Here is a 22,222-nt window from a genome sequence, read left to right on the forward strand (position 1 = left end):
CACCTCAACATCATCCAGATGAAGTGGCTTTTCCCCTTGTCCTCTGTTTGCATCCCTAATCACATCCCCTTCTGTCTCCTCTGACAATTTGCCCCTTTTGACCACCTCATTTCTCTCAATAATGTTCTCTGTGAAGACAATTTGAAAAAGGAAATACATGAACTAAAACAAGAAAATAAAGTCTTAAAAACCAGAATTGGCCAGCTTGAAAATGAAGCAAAGAAGGCAAAAGAATAATCTCTGATTTTCAACCTCTCTCTTTCCTGCTGTCCAGATCTCCTTGTCTTTAAAAAAATTCACCCTAACTTCCTTTCAGTTATCCTATATTGATTTTAAGAGGCAAAAGGTGTAGAATTCCAAAGGAAATAATTAAGGTAGGAGCACCTAGCATTGCCATATTGAAAACTACATTATGAAGAAAATGTATAATATATATAAAGTGTAATCAAGATATCTTTATCTTTTCCCTGGTAAAAAGCTTTCTACAGTCCTTTCACTTCCACCTCATATTACCTTTGCAGTCTTACTCCTGTTTCCACTATTCAACGAAAGCTGCTCTTTTGAAGTTCACCAATGATCCTGTAACTGTGAAGTACCCAGGGCATCCCTTCTCACATGTGGGGCCCACAGAATAGCTACCCCAGGTTAGTTGCTATTGCTCAAAACCATAATTTCCTGTGCCCTCAGACAAACCTTTATTATTTTTTTTCTAGTTAACCATGAGACATAATTACAAAGTAAAGGCATTTGATACCTTTAGAAGCAGCTAGATGGCACGGTTACCCGAATCAAGAAGACCCAAGATACATCAGATACTGGACAAGTCATTTAACCTCTGCCTTAGTTTCCTTATCTGTAAAATGAGGACTATAATAGCACCTACCTCAAAGGATTAAATTGAAGATAAAATGAAACTTTTTAAAATATAAAAACCCTTACCTTCTGTCTTGGAATCAATACTATGTATTGGTTCCAAGGCAGAAGAGTGGAGAGGGCTAGGCAATGGGGGTTAAGTGACTTGCCCAGGGTTACACAGCTGGGAAGTGTCTGAGGTCAGATTTGAACCCAGGACCTCCCATCTCTGGGCCTGGACTCTCAATCCACTGAGCCTCCCAGCTGCCCCCAATAAAGTGAAACTTTTAAAGCATTAATTAGTAGTAGTATAGTATAATATTGTCTTATAATAATCAATTAATAATAAGTAGTATAGTTTAATATAGTATTATTTATTATTGGCAGGGAAGAACTGGACATAACATAGGGATCATGCAGTAGGGAACATATGTGCCTAAGATTCACATGTAGAAGGAAAATTCATATTTCTTTATGCTGTAGAACCATTAATATCTTCCTTCTGCTCTCACTGGACTTACTCCCCACTGATCATATTTACTTGCTGACACAATTTTTCCTGAATTTCAGCTCTTCGGGACCACTTTTAGAATATTTCTGCACCACTCTGCTAGGATATCGTTAGCTAGAACCTCTTCCTATTAAGAACAGACTGATTTCTCTTTAGTGATAGCTAACATACCCAGCTAACAAAAGCTGTGACTGAATTAGGATTGCTTTTTTTTCTTCTTTTCTACCACTAGTTCTGGATCTAAACCAAGTCCATCTGTCAGTAATAAAGATATGTTGCTTTGGTGCTGTATTTTAGCAAGGAAAACAAAAACAGAAAATTATCTCCCTAAATTACCTTTCTTTCTATCCCTGATGGTTAGTACAATAAGTAAGTCCTTAATTAATGCCTATTGAGAATGACTAAATTTGCTAAATCCAATGGACTTCTCTCAATCTTCATCTTTCACAATCTCTATTTTTCCCTCTCTCTCTCTCTCTCTCTCTCTCTCTCTCTCTCTCTCTCTCTCTCTCTTTGTCTCTGTCTCTGTCTGTCTGTCTCTCTCTCTCTCACACACACACACCTTCTTTCACTTCTTCCCATCTTCCATTCTGACTACTCTCTCTTCCCTGGGTTTTTGTAACTATGCTATTACCATTTTCTTTTTACCTGCCTTACTTTTTCTTCTTCATTATCTTCTGAGAAATCATTGTCCATGTCTTGCCCTCTATGCATGGATGTATCTCTGCACTCTGTCCTCCATCTTTCTTATCTTCCCTTTCTATTTTGTTTCTTGGCAGGATCATTAGTTAATGATTTATCATCTCCATATAGTTAACTCCCAAATTTATATACTTAGATTGACCACATATGTAACTATAATCTAAGACTCTAATCTGTCTTGCTATCTTTTCTCTTTACATTCTCCCTAAGCAATTTCATTTACAATATTTCCACAATATTTCCACTTCCATTTCCATTCTTCCTGGTGAGTTTCAGACTAGCATTTCCATGTCTGATTAAACATTTCTGCCAGCACTTAAAACTCAATGTTTCCAAAACTAAACTTATCTTTTCCCCTAGATGTACTCATGATTTTCCTGTTTCTATTGATATTACCATTTTTTCTAACTTCCTATTGCCTTTAATTCTTCTCATATACCTCTTCTCACTTCACTTATCACATTTTATTAATTGTGAAGTTCTATCTTTACAAACTCAGAAATACTTTAGATATCCAATCTACTTTTCCATTTCCATATCCATCACCCCAGCTCGTGCCTTCCATAGTTCTCTCTTATAGACTATTATCTTTTTTATTAATAGAATTTATCCATAAGTGCCCCAGCCCCTCCCTATATCACAGAAGGTATCATCTAGGAGACAGACATGTTCATACAAATTACATCTTTCATGTTTCCACCTTTCAGTTCACTCTCTGAAGATAACATTCACAATTTATTCAAGTATTAAATTTTTAGCTGTGTATGATGCTCTTCTTGGTTCAACTCATTTCATGTGTCATTATTCTGTGCACTTCTTTCCAGTTGATTTTTAAAGTTAGCCTGCACATCAATTCTTATGGTGCAATAGTATTCCATCACAATCATCTACCATGATTTGTTTAGCCATTCCTCAATTGAGGGGCATCCCCTCAATTCCCAGTTGTTTGCCTATACAAAGGGAGCTGCTATAAATATTTTGGAACATTTAGGTTCTTTCTTTTTTATACTGATCTCCTTGGGAAACATCTGGCAATGGTATTGCTGGGTCTAAGGGTATACACAGTTTTATAACTTTCTGGGAATAATTCCAAATTGTTCTCCACAATGGTTGGATCATTTCACAGTTCCACCAACAGTATATTTGTGGCTTTATTTCCCCACATCCCCTCCAACATTTGTCATTTTTCCCCTTTGTCATTTTAGCCAATCTAATGGATGTAAGATGATATCTCAGATTTTTTTTTTGGGGGGGGGAGGTTGCATTTCTTTAATCAGTAGTGGTGTGGAGCATTTTTTCATATAACTATATATGATTTTGATTTCTTCATCCAACAATTGTCTCTTCATATCTTTTGTCCATTTACCAATTAGGGGATGGTTTTTGTGGATTGTTAAAATAGCCTCTGCCCCCTTTAATTTCTACTTACTCCAATCCATTCTTCATGTCACTTCCAGTTTAATCATCCTAAAGTATCCCCTCTGATCCTCTAAGTCTCCTGTGAAAAACTATCAGTGGCTCCTCACTCTTAGCTGAATAAAGTTCAAACTCTTCAGCTTAGCACTGAAGATGTGAATGTTTAACTTTCCAGTTTTAGATCACAGTTCTGTAGTTTGCTATTTTTCATTTCCAAAACCTCTATCTCACGCTGAGATTTTGCTCAGTGACATAGCAAACTAGATTATTAGCCAAAAGGCCTGAGTTTGATATCTGGTTCTATCTTAACTGTGTCCTTGGGCAAATGACCTAACTGCTCTGAATCTCAGTTAACTTATCTATAGAATGGGGATAATAATACACTCTGACCTTATAAGGTTGTTGGTGGGATTAGAGTTTTAAAATTGTAAAGAATTTTGGGGATTATCCAATCCAAACTCTGTCCCCCCCCCCCATTTTCAGAAAGGAAGAAATGGGAACCTTCTCTAACTTCAAAGTCACCTTTCCACTGTACCATGCACTGCTTTGTAAATATAAAATGAAAACGAGAAGTCAACAAGCATTTACTGAGCACCCAAGTATATACCAAGTGCCAAGCAGGCACTGTGCTAACAGCTGGAAATAAAAAACAGCCCCTGACTTCAAGGAGCTCACAATCTAAGGACGGGGCGGAGGGGAGGGGGACGATGGGGAGGAGGAACAACATGCAAACAACTAGTACAAACTTGGTACGTACAGGATAAATTGGAAATAATCTGACAATATAATATTAAGGAGTCCATAAAGAGCTACATGTTAGTTGTTTGTTCCTGTAATGAAATCCCCACTAGGCGTCACTGTGAAGAATTAACATTCAATCTTGCTACAGCCTGGTGAGTTAATGGATGAATGAATGAATGAATGAATGAAGTATACCTGATGAAAACATAGTCCTTCAATCTTTTTTGCACTTCTATTACTCAAATACCTCTATTTCGTTGCTACCGGGCTCTCGAGGCGCTCCTTTCATGGGCTGTTACTCTGCGCTCCGCCTCTAGTTTAGCCAAGACTATATGGAAAAAGCAGAGCAAAGAGAAAAGGAAGGAGGAAAATTGGGAACGGGTCGGGGTTGGGGACCCGTAGGCTCAAACTTTTGTTGTGTGGAGAGCCGGAGGTGAGAGACGGAGGTTCAGCGGAGAGAAACCGAAGCAGGCAAACGCCCAGGGCTCACGGAGATCCGACCACTCCAGAGACACGAAAAGCAAGCTACTTTTGCTGATTACAGATTTTAATTAACAAAACAAAACTGTGTATGCGTCCTGTACAAACCATTCGTGGAGTGGGGAGAAAAGATTCGAGTAAGGGGGAAAAAAAATTTTGTGTGTCAGAAGTGGGATTTGAACCCACGCCTCCATACGGAGACCAGAACACTCAGAAAGGAAGGTAGAACCTTGAGTCTGGCGCCTTAGACCACTCGGCCATCCTGACACCCAGAGAACTTTTTCTCCGAAGGACCTTATTCAAGAATTGAAAAAGGAATGAGTTTTCTGTTTTTTTTTTTTTCAGTTATATTCTAGGTTTTTTCATTTAATTTTCTTCTTTCTTTTTTTCTGACCGTCATTATCTAATTCGTAGTTTTTTTTCTTCTTCTGTTTCTTTCTTTCCCTAAAATTTGGAAAATACCGAGTTAAGGAGGCTATAATTTCTGCTGCAAGACTTGGAAGTCGCGTTTGAACTGGCAGGATTTATTGACATGGAAACAAGCCAACTGATAATCTATTTTTCAGCTAATTCAGTAAATATATCGATCGCTTATTGTCAACATTTTTTTATAACTTTTTTTTCATAATGTAGTTTTCAATATGGTAATGCTTGGTGCTCTAGCTCCTACCTTAATTATTTCCTTCGGAATTTTACCCCTTTTGTCTCTTAAAATCAATTCTTTTATTTTGTCAAATTTTATAAAGTAATCCCTTGGTAGTTTGATATAACTGCATAACATTGTGGTAGGTCCTAGAACCAAATTATTTCACTTGCTACCTGTGTGACTTTGACCAAATCACTCCAAATCTCTTTGGGCATCAATTTCATCTTTTAAAAAAAAATGTCTATTCTCTACTATCAGCAATGCAAAAATCCAGGACAATTCTGAGGGATTTATGAGAAAGAATGCCATTCATATCCAGAGAAAGAACTGTGGAAGTAGACAACACTGAAGAAAAACAACTGCTTTGATCACATGGGTCAGATGGGGACATGACTGGACATATAGACTCTAAGCAATCACCCTAATGCAAATATTAATAATATGGAAATAGGTCTTGATCTATGAAATTTGTAAAACCCAGTGGAATTACTCTTGGCTATGGGGGGAGGGGGAGGAAGGGAAAGAACATGAATCATGGAACCATGGAAAATATCCTAAATCAATTAATTACATAAATTTTTTCAATTAAAAAAAAGTCCATTTGTAAGATTTATATATATATATATGTATATAAAGATTTGTATCTCTTCCAGGCCAGTCTTGAAAAACATCATTTAAAAAGAATGTCATATAGATATTTCAAAATGCTGTTACTATGACAGAAGATCTAACCAAAAGGAAGAAAGCACTCACCACTATCCCACCAAAGAACTCTCTTCAAATAAGAAACTTCTTAGATTAACACTCTTTCCTCCACCCATCTCAGGAAGGGTTTAATGTTGATGGTGTGTGTCTACTCCCAGAATGAAGCAAATGTAAGTGGAGGAAGGGCCCAGGTGTCCCTTCTTAAAGCTCTTGTGCCAGAACTGCCACTCATTGCTCTTTCTACTCCTGCAAGACCCCAAAGCCTATGATCCATCTCCTGGGCATTCAAGATCAGAAATAATATGATCCCAAACTACTTTTTAAATTGTCACTACAGGGACTTTTGATTTGTACCCTTTTAAGCCAAATTAGTCTCTCCATACTCTTGGTCCTTTAAACATATTTATATTCTCCAGTCTTAGTAACTTTTTTCATAATATACCCTGACCTAGAATGGCCTCTTTACTACTCTGCATGGATGCAATTCCATTCCTACCTATCCTTCAAATCCTGGTTCAGCTTCCAACTTCATGAATCTTTTCCAAACCAATCCATTAGAAAATAATCATATAATTCACAGAGCTGTTCTGCTCACAGAGTCACAGAATTTTAGAATTTCTAATTCTAGACCTCAGTGGCCATCTAATCACAAAGGAGAAGGAAACCCCACAAAAGCATACTCAATACCAGAGGTCACCTGACCTCTGTTTGATCCCTTAGGAAACCCACCAGCTCTAGAGGCATCTCCTTCCTTTTTGATAACTTTCATTGTTAGGGTGTTTTTCCTGACTTCAAGCCTAAATCAGTCCCTTCGTTTTTAAACAACTTAAATTACTAAATAACTTGTGCTGCTTGCCTTTGTTCTACTGTCTAGTGCCAAATAGTACAAGTCCAATCTCTCCTCAACATGCTAGCCCTTCAAATACTCAGATAATTGTCATGTTTCCCTGTGTTTTCTCTTCTCTAGACTAAACATGTTCAGTTCTTTTCACTGATCTTCAGCTAAGTGGTACAGTAGATAGAGTGTTAGGTAGGTCTGGAGACCTGAATTCAAATCTGTCTTCAGATACCTACCAGCAGTGAGATCCTGAGCAAGTTGCTTAACCTCTATCTCAGCTTCCTTGTCTATAAAATGGAGATAAAAGCATCTACTCCCCAGGGTTGTTATGAGGATCAAATAAAATATTCCTAAAATGCTTGGGACATAATAGGAGTTATATTAAATGTTAGCTATTATATGTTATAGGCTAAAGGTCCTTCACCTAGTTTCCTTGATTGGGCACTCCAATTTATCAATCTCCTTCCTCAAATGTGGTACCCAGAGCTGAACATGATACTCTAGATGAGGTCATATGAGAGCAGAGAACAATTAGATTATAACCTCCCTATTCTTAGAAATTATATCACACCCTTCAGGCCAGCCCAATATCATCTGAGTTTTTTGGGCTGCCATATCACACTGCTGACTCATATTGAGTGTGCAGACCACTAAAATTCAGAGGTCTTTATTGGAACTGCTATTTAACCATGGGGTTACCATCTTGTATTTATGAACTTAATTAATTATACTCAAGTCTAAGACTTTGCATTTAAATTAGTAGATTCACTCTTTGGCACAATCTAGCCTGTTAAAATCTTCTTGCAGGGAGAGGTGGGTGGTTCAGTAGATTAAGAGCCAGGCCCAGAAACTGGAGGCCCTGGGTTCAAATTTGACCTCAGACACTTCCTAGCTGTGTGACCCTGGGCAAATCACTTAACCCCCATTACCCAGCCCACTTGGTATTGATTCTAAAATAGAAGGTAAGGGTTTAAAAAAAAAAAAAGATCCTTTTGGAACTTAACTGTCATCCAATGCGCTAATTTCCTCCTCAGATTTATGTCATCCCCAAATTCAATGTGCATACTCTCTACGATTTTATCCAAATCATTGATAAAATGTTAAACAGCATAAAGGCAAACAGATCCATGAAGTATACTCCTGCTATATTTATGTTGAACCGTGACTGCTCTTTAAGTTTAGTCATCCAACCAGTTCTGAATCCATCTGAGTGTATTATTACATAATCTATATCTTTTTATCTTTTCTATAAGAATAGTATGAGATACCTTATCAAAAACTAAAAAGTCATCAGCTTCGAGATTTGATGATGAATAACCTAGAGAGTGCAAAGAGAGAAAGTTATAAGGCAGAGTCCTGCTTACACCTATGTAATTCTTGGGCATGGAACATGTAAGATGATTCAGCACAAGAGACTGAGTAGTTAGACAGACAAGAGGAGAACCAGCATAAAGTAGTGTCACGCACATGTTAAAAGCAGTGGAAATGCAAATCGGCTAAGGGGGAGGGGGGGTAAAGGGGGGTGAAAGGGAAAGTAAAAACATGAATCATGTAACCATGGAAAATTTTTCTAAAAAATAAAATATTAAAAAAATAAATAAATAAAGTAGTGTCACAAAAGCCAAGAGAGCAAAAAGTTTTCAGGAGGCAAAAGAAGTAAACAGTATCAAATTCTGTTTTGACAAGCCAAGAAGGATGATGATTTCAAGAAGGCCTTCAGATTTCATAACTAAAAGATTATTAATAATTTTGGAGAAAGCAAGTAGCCCATAAAACAGGAGCTGGTATAGCTGTAGTGGTATGGTGAAATTTAGCCCTTTAACCTTCTCTTGCAATATTTTCATTTTTCTGACATTTACTGACACAATTCTCTCCCCATCCCTTAGGCTCATGCCTCTTCAAAAGCTAAAGCAAATAAACATTAGTAACTTCTTGTTACATCTGAATTACCAAAGAAAACCTATATTTACTTTGCTTATCAGAAACAATTTCCTCCAAAAGAATGTTCCCCTCTGACATTCTTATTCTGTAACGAATCTCTCCCTACCTATTACTTCCTTGCCTATTACCTACAAATATGTCCCTCCTCACTGTCATCCTTTTTTTCTTCTGTCCTTGTGTTTTCTCCTTGAGAAAGCTATCTACATTAGGTGCCTCCACTTTCTCTCCTCTTATTCTTCCTAACCCCTTACAATCTGACTTCAGAATGTTATAACATTCAGCTGAAAGCTGTGTCCAAAGTTACCAATGATTTTTCCTAATTGCCAGATCTGATGGCCTTTTCTCAATCCTCATTCCTCTTGACTTCTCTGCTGCCTTTCACACTGTCGATCACCCTCTTCTAGACATTTTCTTCTCTCTAGGTTTCTGGAATAACATTCTCTCTTAGTTCTCTTCCTACCTATCAGTCTTCTCAATGTCCTTTGCTGGATCTTAAATCTAGGCCATAATCTCTAACTATGGTTGTACAAAAGGGCTCTCTCAGATGATCTCATCAGTTCTCATCTCTATGCTGATAATTTTCAGATCTACTTATTCAGCCCTAATCTTTCTACTGACCTCTAGTCTGACATCTCCAATTATCTATTAGATATCTTGAATTGGATATCCTGTAGACATCTTAAACTCAGCATGTCCAAAACAGAATTTATAATCTTTGCTCCAAACCACTTCTCCTTCCAAATTTCTGTATTAATGTTGAGGGCAGCACCATCATCCTAGTCTGGGAGTTGTTGCCTATAGACCATTAGATAACACCCTTTCCTTCCTCAATGATTCAATACGTAGCTTGCGATTTTTATTTCATCCCCAACTTCTGCCCTTGTACTAGGGGACTACAATATACATAATTGATTCTCCTTCAAATGCCCTAACCACTCAGTTCCTCAGTCTATTCACCTCTCATGAGCTATTCCTCCACCCAAACTCAACCACATACAAAGATGATCATATACTTGATCTTGCCATCACCCACAAATGTACCACTTCTCTGTTAAAGAATTCTGAAATCACTTTACTTAATCATAATCTGTTGACTTTTCACCTCTTCCTCTGGTTTCTTTTAAACAACTCTTCATCTACACACCATGACCTCCAGTTCTTGACCCCTCAATTCTTTCCCAGGCAATCTCCCCTGAACTAGTCACTTTCTTTTCTTCTCCCTATCTTGACTCCTATGTAAACCAATTCAACTCTGTCTTTCTTTCTTGAATCCCTAACTCCTTATGTCACTAATTATTCCCACCCAAACCTTATAAGGATAAAAAATAATAAAGGCTGGTATAAATATATATATTAGTATTTTAATTAAAGCCATGCTGATAGATAAAGTTATTAGACCACGCGCTTGTAAGCATTCAAAATTGCCGCTCCAGTCATTATTACCTCTTCCTCAGTCTGCTGGCCAAGAGACCACTCCCTCCTAACCCAGGAGATTTAAACTCTTCTCTGCGTCGAGACGTAGGCCTCCCCACGCCCAAAGAACCGAAACCGGAAACCTGTTGGACCACAGGAAATGTAGTTTGATAATTTCCCAGTGTCCAGAAAATACATATATATATATATACTTAAAGATGGCATCTCCCAAATTTCACTTTTACAATTCCCCGTGAGGTCTGGCAAAAAAAAGGTTAGTCCTTTTTCTTTGCTGGACCTGTAAAAATAGACAACTTCTAAAATTTAGGAATTTGGGGGATAAAAGAAATAGATGAACAAATGGTTAAAATTAGCTGCATTGACAAAAAACCAATTCGGGGGCAGTCCCCTATTGGTATAACAGTGTACAATTAAAACAATACATACAACTCAATTTCAACTCCCCATAGTTCAATCAACTGCACCCCAAAGTTCAAAATTTTGTCTTCATGGTACAGTGAAGGCTTTTCAGACATCTTCATAGTGTCTTCACCAAACAAGTTCGTCGTCTGGATTCTGGGGAGATGGTAGGATCCTTATCCTGAAATTATTCTCAAAAGAATTTAAACTTTACATTATAGATTACAAAACATACATTTTCTTCTAAGATTTATACAATTCCCCATGAAATTACTCCTAAAAGAGTTAAATATACATATATTTTTACATTATCGAATTTTAAAAAACTTAACAGATTTCCCCGTGAGGTAAATCTTAAGCACACCTTTTTTCTAAAAAAGGGTACCTCAGGTCAGCTAAGGATGGCAAAATACAAAGAATAAAATTCAAGAAAAAAGAAGAAAAAATTAACTTGTGAATGAAATGTAAAATGTGCAAAAAATCTAGGGAAAATAAACTTAGACCTTTGAATGAAGGTCTAATTAAAGCGAATTCAGCAGATTGCAATTACCCATTCAGGGCCAGGACTTAAGGAAAATGTCTCTCTCTGATCTGACTTATCATCAGCTTTTTTAGGGAACTGAGCCAAATAAATAACCGATCTTAGGTGCTTTTTAGGAATCTAAGTCGAGGGGACCCACGTCCTCTAAAGTTTTAGAAAAGACTGGGACTCCAGGACTCAAACCCCAATTTCCAAGCCCTAAAGTATTGGCATAGAACTGCAGCAATTTATGCAGATCTTAGTCAAGTCTCTGACCATGTGCTTTCTTTAGCACTATTAACAGCTTTCATATTCCCTTCTGGAAACAGAGAGGCATTTAAATCACAGTCCTATAGGCTCAGGTATTTGCTGTAGAATCAGAAAAAGGATAAATAATGATTATATATGTACTTCCAGTACAAGATGAGAAAAAGGAAAAATCAATTGCTCTCATTAGAAAAATGTTTAAAAAAAAAAAAAATATATATATATATATATATATATATATNAAAAAGGATAAATAATGATTATATATGTACTTCCAGTACAAGATGAGAAAAAGGAAAAATCAATTTCTCTCATTAGAAAATGTTTTAAAAATCAAATATATATATATATATATATATATCTTAGAACTAGAAGGGTTATGTTACCCAAAAATGAGATTCTCTGTGAGAGAAAGTGGGTTTTACAAAACAGCAGATTCACAATGCACATTCAGATAGAGTACCATTTTCCAATAGCACATTTTAAAACAATTATGTTTAAAATCATTTACTTGTTACAACTTTTAAATCTTGGCTAAGAGTTTCTCAACAAATTCTGTTATTGCTTCCATAGCAAAATCTGATATTTAAAAAAAGAAACCTTCTGATATAATCATCCTCAGATAAGAATATACAGGAGCTCCTTGGCTTCCTGTTTTAAAAAAAAATCCTGGATAGGAAATGCTTCTACCCATTTAAGGCAATAATATCTTATAATAAAATATATAAAAGCTTTATCCTTTAAGACAACAATTCTTAAGGATTTAAAGTAAAAGTTAAAAAAAGACCTCTTGTAAAATTACAAGGTAATATTCAAAGCATGGAAACTTTCAAGGTTCTTTGCAATTACCAAGACAGAATAAATTTTAAAAGACATGTGCTCTATAAATCCAGTAGTATCAGATCAACAAGCTGGTCAAAACCTCTTACCAGTTCTAATAGATTTTTCTCATTATTTGGGAGTTACAATAAAATCATAACAGAATTAATCTAGCAGCCACAAACTACATTAACTTAAAATGATTCAGCACAACAGGAAAATCAACAAAATAAGCAAGATTAATTTACAAAACACTAATTAGCAAAATACAGTAAGATACAAATCTCTTTAAAACAGAAATAAAACACATCCAGTTCCAAGGTTTAAAAGATTGAGTTCTGCTGAGTTTTATGGATTTTTTTTTTATAATCAGTCTTTGCTATCAGTTCAAAGTTCTGAGCAGGTATGGGGTGAATATTTCTTCCCCTAAGTTCAGTTTTTAATCACAAGCAAGTCTGAATAGGCCATGTGGCCAATTAAGGGTAAACGCTAGGTGCTAGGTCCAGACGCTAGCGTCCACGTGGGCTCAGGGTTAGTGGAGAAAAGCTCAGGAAAATACCCACATGTAGTCTGTGTGGGTTGCCTAATTTAAGTCTTTAGAGAAACACGTGGAAGGCTAGAAGTAGGGAGAAAGGGAAATACTACCCAAATCGTTAGTGGCAGAGCTGAAGCAGTCTCTGGAGATCGAGATCTCGGCAAAGGCAGCAGCCAGGGGTCCTCTCTGTTGGGGCTTGGGGTTGAAGTGGAACTAGCAAGATTAGCAGTTAGGATAGGAGATCACCGGGACTGGAACGCTGGCAGGCTTGTGGTCAGGAAGCGGTAGGAATGGAGATCAACGGCAGACAAAACTGGCTGGGTGCTCTGGCGTTTTAGCATCCGCAAGGGTCACCAGGCCCGGGGCATTGAGCAAAATAATTCGCAGCCCTGCAGCCATTAAAGCCATTGTCTCTCTTCCCCGTGAAATAGCCTCTAGGCTGGGGAAAATCGAGAGAGGACTGGGCGAGGAAAAAAATTGCTTCTGAGACTCGGGGTCCCAAAGCCCTATGGCTTTTTCCTCTTAGACTATCCAGAAAATTGAAAGTTCGAATTACTCCCGTGTGGTTCGCCAAATTATAAATATGAAAAGTAATAAAGGCTGGTATAAATATATATTAGTATTTTAATTAAAGCCATGCTGATAGATAAAGTTATTAGACCACGCGCTTGTAAGCATTCAAAATTGCCGCTCCAGTCATTATTACCTCTTCCTCAGTCTGCTGGCCAAGAGACCACCCCCTCCTAACCCAGAAGATTTAAACTCTTCTCTGCGTCGAGACGTAGGCCTCCCCACGCCCAAAGAACCGGAACCGGAAACCCGTTGGACCACGGGAAATGTAGTTTGATAATTTCCCAGTGTCCAGAAAATACATATATATATATACTTAAAGATGGCATCTCTCAAATTTCACTTTTACAACCTTAACCTTGGATCACTCTCAATATCCATCACTCCTACACACAATGCTGAAATAAGGTAGAAAAAAAATCATGCAACCATTCTGCCTAGGTCCATCACAAATTTGTTATATAATCTTAACTAGGCCCTGACAGCTGCTAGGCAATCCTATTATACCTTCCTTTTCAACTCACTACCCACAGTCTCTATTGCAACTCTTCCCCTGTCTCACATGATGAAGCAGCCTCATTCCTTACCATGACATTAATCCCTCTACTCGTTCAAGTGAATCTCCATGCCATCTCATCTCCTCCCAAAAGTTGCCTCCTCTGTCATCCCTACTCTTTCACTTATTTTCAGACATTTTCTGCACTAGCTCATTTCCTACTACCTACAAATATTCCTACTACCTATAAATATCTCCCCATCCTCAAAAAATTCTCACATGATCTTTCTAACTTTCTAACTAACCTTCTTCAAAAGGCCAATCTACAATAGGAACTTCCACTTTCTCTTCTCTCACTCTCTTCTTAATACTTTATAATCTGGCTCCTGACTTTATCATTTCACCAAATCTCTTCTCTTCAAAGTTATTAGTGTGTTAGGGTTCGTATGGGTGGCCACCAAAGGAACACGCGAGACGATGCAATCAAAGCAGGAGAAAGCTTTATTACCAGTTTGTGCTGGGGGAACTCAGCAAGAAAGTCCCGAAGTGGTGCATTTACAGAAGGGAATATATACGTTCTGGGGTCCAGGATACAGGTGCAGGTGCCTTGGAGACTGACAATAGCCAGACATTCCTTAGTGGGAGTGTTGAGTATTGATATCTCCAGGTACTGTGGAAACCTTAATGTTCCGAGTTCAGGGTTAGGAGTTAAGACTACTCTGTCCAGGGAGGAGTGGTGCTGTCAGGCTATGAACTATGAGTTCCAGATAACCACCTTGCTCGACAGAGCGTAGTGCTGTCAAGCTATGAGTTATGAGTCTCTGATTTCTGGCTACTACATTAGTAATCTCTTAGTTGCCAGATCCAATGGCCTTTTCTCAATCCTCATTCTCTTTGACCTCTTTGCTGCCTACCATGCAGATCACTCTTTCTTCTTCAATACTTCTTTCTCTCTAGGTTTTCAGGACATTAATCTCTCCTGGCTTTTCTTCTACCTATCTAACTCTTCTTGGTCTCTTTTGCTGGATCTTCCTCCCAGATCATGCTGTCTAACTATAGGTCACCCTCATGTTCTGTTCTGGGCCCTTTCCACTTCTCCCTATATTATTTCATTTGGTGATGTCATCAGCTCCTATTTCTGTGCTGATGATTTTCAAAACTACCTTTTCTACCCCTATCTCTCTACTGACCTCTCATCTCAAATCTCCAGTTTGCATTTCAGACAACTCAAACTAGATGTCCAGTAAACATTTTAAACTCAATATGTCCAAAACAGAACTCATTATCTTTTTTTCTCTAAATCTTACACACACACACACACACACACACACACACACACACACACACACACACACACTTTCCTAATATTGTTAAGAGCACTATCCTCCCAGTCCCCTCAAGCTAACAATCTAGGCGTCTTCCTGGATTCCTCACTATCTTTTACTTCCCATATTTAATCTGTTGCCAAGGCTTGTTGATTTCACATAATAGTCATTATAGCTAATCTGATAGGTGTGGGGTGGTACTTCAGAGTTATTTTAATTTGCATTTCTCTAATGAATAGTGATTTAGAGCATTTTTTTTGCATGATTATAGAGAGCTTTAATTGAGGAATGGCTTGTATTCTTATACATTTGCCTCATATCTCTACATATTTGAGAAATGATGCCTTTACTAGAGAGACTTGTAAAAATATTTTGCATCATTATGACTGTGTATTACTTTCCATCCTATTTTCTTCTATTTAGTTTCTGAGCACCATACACCCCCCACCCCAATTTCCCCTTTTTATCAGCCCCAACCCTTTTCTCTTATTCCTTTCTACTCCTAGGGTAAGATTGACTTCTATATCCTAGTGATTATGTATGCTCTTCCCTCATTGAGCCAATTTTAATGAAAGTAAGATTTGCATGCTTCTCTCCCCACCTTCATCTTCCTCTTCCAGAAAAGCTTTCATGCCTCTTTTTTGGGATATTAACCCAATTCTATTTTTACCAGCTCCCTTTTCCCAATGCATTTATTTTTCTCATGCCTTAATTTTTTTAAATTATCATCTCATTAGATTAAATTCATATCCATGCACTCTACACATGTACTTACTTCTATCTTCCCTAATAATGATAAAGTTCTTAGCAGTTACAAGAATCTTCTTCTCAGGTAGGGATATAAATAGTTCAACCTTACTGTTTTTTGATTTCTCTTTCCTGTTTATCTTTTTATGCTTCTCTTTTAAGTACATTACTGAAAATTTTTAACTCTAATTGCTTACTATATCAAAATCAGATTTCATAAATTCTTTTTTTTTTAGTTCTTGCATCTATCTCCTTTTCCAACAATTTTTCTTATTATACTCTTTATTCAGCAAATGATTCTTTCATTTCTAGATGTGCTACCCCAACAGCCTGCAGATTCAACTTTGACCTCCAACTAGCTTATTTTCTTTGCAAAATTTTTCATATGCCTCAGATAATTTGATTACTCTGGCTATCATGTGGGAAAATGCCAGATTTCTAAGAATACTTTAACATTCTGCCAATCAAATTTTTTCACTTTCCTTCCTCTTTAATAACTGTGTGACCACACTATTAACAGAGGTTCTAGATGTTTTCTGGGTTATGGACCTGTTTCGACAGTCTGGTGAAGCTTACAGACCTTTTCTGAGAACAATATTTTTAAATATGTGAAATACGGTACACTTTATTTTACAAAGAAAACTAATCAAAATGGTAGAAAAACAAAGTTCACAAAAACTAGATTAGGAACCCCCTTCTCAGAACCTGAATCTGTTTCCTCATCTGTGAAATATACATAATTCAAAGACTAGATATTTATTGAAAACTAAAATTCACAGATCATACACAGGTGGAAATCATTAGCTTCATGGTCCATAATGCATTATGGATTCAAACCTCTAGGCCAGTCCATGGGCTAGGGTTTATATAGTCTTCTACACCACATAAACAGAAAGCAGATTTTTCTCAGACTTAGAACAGACTATCATCTTTCCCTTTTCCCATTAAAAGCTGACTATATCATCTTTCCCTTTTCCCATTAAAAGCTGACTATAGTTACAATTTCATACAATATGTTATGACATATGTAAGAAATGCAATTGTACCCTAGTGAATTTAAAAGTCTGTTGCATTAATAGCTAGGTGACCATTGGTCCTTACTTCTTAATGAACCAGTCTGAAACTTCATGTAAGTTCTATATACAAATGGCAGATCTACTTTCGTAGAGAGTTTTTTTCATATCAGAATTTCCAAACACTGATGAAATTTCAAGGACGAAACAACAATCAAAAGACAAAAAAAGTGTCACAGTGGAAAAACAGTATTATCTCTGGGGTTGGAGGCCCGAATTCAAGTTCCTCTTCTGTGGACTTTGAGCAAATCATTCTTTGGGCCTCAGTTTTTTTTCAATGTAAAATGAGAAACAAGTCATTTTAAGCTAGGTTTGTGATGCTATTGTGTACTTTTTATTTGTATATTTGTCAAATCCTATGTTTTTCATTCCTATAACAGAATCCCTATTGATAATATAGTCCTACCTTCTTCTAAGAACCCACTTTTCTGCTTAATTCCCAAATCCTAGATGGTCAAATGCTTTCCCCATAGCCAGATTCACCTAGCATTCTATTCAAGATCCCTACCCCCCATAAACCCCAGTCATATTTTCAGAAAACATACAAAGACATTTTCTTCTGGAATGAGACTTTGCCCCCCTCTTTATTTACTTTCATCCCAATTCTGGGTCCTCAATTCCCTTTGCTCCACAAAGCCCTAATCCTCATAAATTCTGCTTCGCTATGGGTAGGGGCTTTTAGGGAGAGTCATGATATCTATTCTGGCCTACAGTTTTCAACTTTGCTCTTTCTTTAGGCCCTGGCTGGATTTTTTTCTTGCTAAGGCTCTGGGAAGTGGCAATCTTCAATAGCTCTTTTTGTTTTGGAAATCTTCTTACTTGGGTGACCTCATAGTCATGGATGTAAGAGATGATAGAACCCTTGGCTTTAGATGAAATGTTTACCTTTTCTTTGCAAAGCTTCTTCACAGCACCTTGAGAAGGAGAGAGAAGACTAAATGATAGACGAAGAGAAGATTGTTAAAAGGGATATTAAAGGCAGGGCAGAGCTAAGGACAGAAAAGGAAACTATTAAAGAAGAATGAACCCATGGGGAAGGAACAGAGTGCTAAAGAAATCAAGGAAAAATAAATTATCAAAAAAAGGGTTAAGATACAGAGAGAATAAGCTTACAACTGTGGGAACAGAAAGGACTCAAGAGGAAGGGGGGAAAGGCAAAGGAAATGATGGGCTTTAAAGTAGGAAAGGAAGTAACCAACAAAGAATTATGTAGGAGTTACATGGTAAAGAGGCAGACTGGAGTTGAAGCAGAGCAGCAGGGATTTGGGGATAAAGGGAATGGAAGTGGTATAGGAATGGGGTTTGGGGATGAGAGTACAGAAGGGAGAGAACCTCTTGGGTTAGCGAGACTTTGGTGTCAGAGGTTTTCTTCTCTTTCTGCTCTTGCACTTGTCTCTATATCTTTTTGTCTCTTTGTTTCTTTTACCAAATTTTGCCCTGGGATCTAAACTGAGCTCCTTTGGGATCTGGCCCTCCCTATGCAAAGATAACCCTGACCCTTTGTTACCTCATTGGCCAGTCTGACACACCCTTCTTAACCAATGGTGTCTCTAAGAAGTCACTAATTTACAAAGCACTTGTCACTCCCTCAAATCTCCATGCCCCACCCAAAACATAGTGGAGATAAGTATTTTATATATATACATATATAAAGGAAACAATGCACTAAATAGTGCATTTTATATGTAGATGTAATACATACATATATATATATCTTTTTAGAGACAGTGTTCTGGGCCCTACCCCCACCCCCACACTGAGACCATGTGCTGAGCTGAGCTCCTCCCCCCACCTAGTGCCCAGCTTACCCTGTACCCCTCCTCCTCCCCCCCTTACCCTAAACTCAGGGGAGGGAGAAAGTACTCCCACTGCATTGCTGGTTGGAGGGGCAGGTGAAGTGAGGAATGTCCTATGCAAGTGTAGGGAGGACCCTAGTGCTCTGTTCCCCTCCAGTTCCGCAGCCCATGAGCTGACGCCTGCTCTAGGGACTGATGATGACTTGCAGGGCTCAGAGCACTATAAACTACTTTGGGCTGGTGTTCAGGGCTTCACTCTGGGCTTACACTGGCCAGTTGTACTATGCTCTGGGGCAGGCGTCAGCAACCTTTTTGGCTGTGAGAGCCATAAACGCCACATTTTTTAAAATGTAATTTCGTGAGAGCCGTACAGTGCTCACAGAGCACGCTCCTATAACAGTGCGCTCCTGTAACAGCGCCTGAAAAAAAATCCACTTTATGGCTCCTGCAGAAAGAGCCATATCTGGCCCTTAAAAGAGCCAGATATGGCTTGAGAGCCATACCTTGCCAACCCCTGCCCCTAGAGGAAACTGAATCAGCAGTGGGAGGTAGCTTTCAGAGTTCCCAGCACACAGGAGAGTGACCCATCTTTACCTTGAGAACAGAGTCCACATTTAAGATAAAAATAAAAATTAAGAAAAAGGCTAGGAAAATTGAGAAAAAATGTTGAGAAAAAACAACTAAATCAAAACCCTAACCAGAGGAAATTATTATGGAGACAAAGACGAGCAAGGCATAGAATCCAAAGGGAACACTGAGAATAAAGCAGCTGTAGACAAAACTTCAAAGAAAAATGAGAATTAGTCATAGACTCTGGAAGTGCTCAAAAAGGAATTGAAAAATAAAATAAGTCAGAGGAAAAATGAAGATAAAGCAGAAAATATCAAATGGAAAAATGAGGCAAAAAAATTCAATGAAGAAAAGAGTTTCTTTTTGTAGCAATGAATGCTAGAGAGAAAAAACTGTTGGAGTTGTAATGTAGATGAAAGCAGATTGTCTGGGTTTTTGGTTGGAATTTTGGTTTTATATGATTACTCACTTAGAAAAATGAACAATATGGGAATGTTTTGCATGATAATAAATGTATAACCCAGATCAAATTACTTGCTAGCTCTGGGAGGGGGGAGGGAGTTTAGGAAGGGAGACAATTTAGATCATATAACTTCAGAAAACTTAAGTAGAAATTTATTATGTGTAATTGGTAAAAAAAAAAAAATATTTTTAAACCATGTTAGATTTTTTTAAAGTTTCTTTAAAAAGTAGAATTGACCAAATGGAAAAGAAGTCTCAAAAACTCACAGAAGAAAATAATTCCTTAGAATTATTAGGCTTATAATATGATATTCTGGAAAGCAAAGGAACTAGAATTACAACCAAGAATCATTTTTCACCTATCCAGCAAAACTGAGTATATTCTTTCAGGTGAAAAAAACAGCCATTTAATAAAATAGAAGATTTCCAAGCATTTCTATGAAAAGATCAGACTTAAACAGAAAATTTGATATTCAAATATAAGACTCACACAATAAGCATAAAAAGGTAAACAAGAAAGAGAAAAGTTAAGGGATTAAATAAGGACAAACTGTTTATATCCTACAGGAAAAGATATTTGTAATTCAAATTCCTTATCATTATCAGAGCAGTTAGAAAGAGTATATACATAGACAGAAGATGTGGGTTTAAGTTGATTAAAGTGACATAACATGCAAAAAAAAAAATTAAGGGGTGAAAAAGAGATTTCACTGAGGTAAAATGAGGTAAGCTATCTCACCTAAAAAGGCTCACAAAAAATTATTACAATGGAGGAGAGGATGAGAGTGGTGATGCACAATGCTTAAAACCTTACTCTTATTGGAAATAACAACCATACTGATTTGAGTAAAGAATCCTATCTAACCCTTTAGAGAAGTAGGAAGGGAATAAGACAAGGGGTGTGTGTGTGTGTGTGTGTGTGTGTGTGTGTGTGTGTAATAATATAAGGGAGGCTAGTGTAGGGGGTTGGTGATTAAAGCAAAATATTTGTGAGGAGGGATAAAGTAAAAGGAGAAAGAGCAGGATCAAAAGGGATAAATAAAATGGAGGGGAATACACAGTTAGGAATCATAACTGTGAAATGTGAATAAGATAACCTTACCCATAAAATGGAAGCAGACTGCAAGGTGAATTAAAAACCACAATCATATAATATATATGTTGTTTATAGGAAACGTATTTGAGGCAGGGAGACTCACGCTAAGTAAAGACAAAGGGCTAGAGAAAACCAGTAGTAGAAATCATGAACTCAGACAAAGCTAAACAAAAGTAGATCTAATGAAGAGAAATAAGGAATTAATTAAAAGAGATAAAAGAAATTGCATCTTGATAAAAGGTAGCATAGACAATGAAGTAATATTAGTACTTAACACACATATATGTACCAATTGCACATTTTTAAAGGAGAAATTAAATTAACTTCAGGAGTAAACTTTACTAGTGAGGGAACTTAACATTCTCCTCTCAAGAGCTACATAAAAAAATAAACAAGAAAGAAATAAAGGAAGTGAATGCAATTTTAGAAAAGTTAGATGAAATAGATCTTTGGAGAAAATTGAATGAGGTCAGATGTACTTTACAGAAGTACATCACCTATACAAAAACCAACCATGTACTAGGGCATAAAAACTTCACCACCACAGGCAAAAAAGCAGAAACAATAAAATGCATTCTTTTCAGATCATAATGCAATAAAACTTATAATCAATAACATTGAAAGACAAATTAAGAATTAATTGGTAATTAAGTAATCTAATTCTTAAAAAGAGATGGGTTAAAGTACAAATTATAGAAAAAATCAATAATTTCACTAAAGAGAATGATGAGAAGACAGCATATCAAAATGTATGGGATATAGCCAAAGCAGTATTTGGGGGGAAATTTATATCTCTAAATGTCTTATATCAATAAAATAGAGGAAAAAAGAGATGAATAAATAGGGCCTGAAAATAAAAAAAAACTAGAAAAAATGAATTAAAACCCCACAAAATTAAAAACTAAATTGAAAATCCTAAAAATCAAAGGAGAAATTAATGAAATTGAAAGTGATCCACTGAACTAATAAACAAGATTAAGAGTTGGTTTTATTAAAAAAATAAAATTAGATAGAACATTGGTTAATTTGATTTAAAAAAGGAAAAAAAGAAAATTTAATTGCCAATTTCAAAAATGGAAAGGGATAATGAACTCACCCCCCCCCCCCAGCAAAGAGGAAATTAAAGCAATCTTTAGGAGCTATTTTGCCTAATCATGTGCCAATATATCTGATGAACTAAGTGAAATGGATGAATAGTTACAATATAAATAGCCCAGAGGAAATAGAATATTTAAATAATCCCATTTTAGAAAAAGAAATGAATAAACCAAAAAAGAATTT

At 36.9% G+C, this 22,222-nt stretch overlaps 1 non-coding gene across 1 annotated transcript; it reads right to left on the minus strand.

The window, feature by feature from the left end:
* Positions 1 to 4,863: 4,863 nt before the first annotated feature.
* Positions 4,864 to 4,969, minus strand: TRNAL-CAA. The gene is made up of 2 exons: positions 4,932 to 4,969; positions 4,864 to 4,909 (listed from the first exon to the last, which is right to left on the minus strand). It is a non-coding gene; the product is annotated as a tRNA-Leu (tRNA).
* Between the last annotated feature and the right edge of the window lie 17,253 nt (positions 4,970 to 22,222).

The sequence above is a fragment of the Gracilinanus agilis genome, chromosome 4 (assembly GCF_016433145.1).
Source record: "Gracilinanus agilis isolate LMUSP501 chromosome 4, AgileGrace, whole genome shotgun sequence".
Lineage (NCBI taxonomy): Eukaryota > Metazoa > Chordata > Mammalia > Didelphimorphia > Didelphidae > Gracilinanus > Gracilinanus agilis.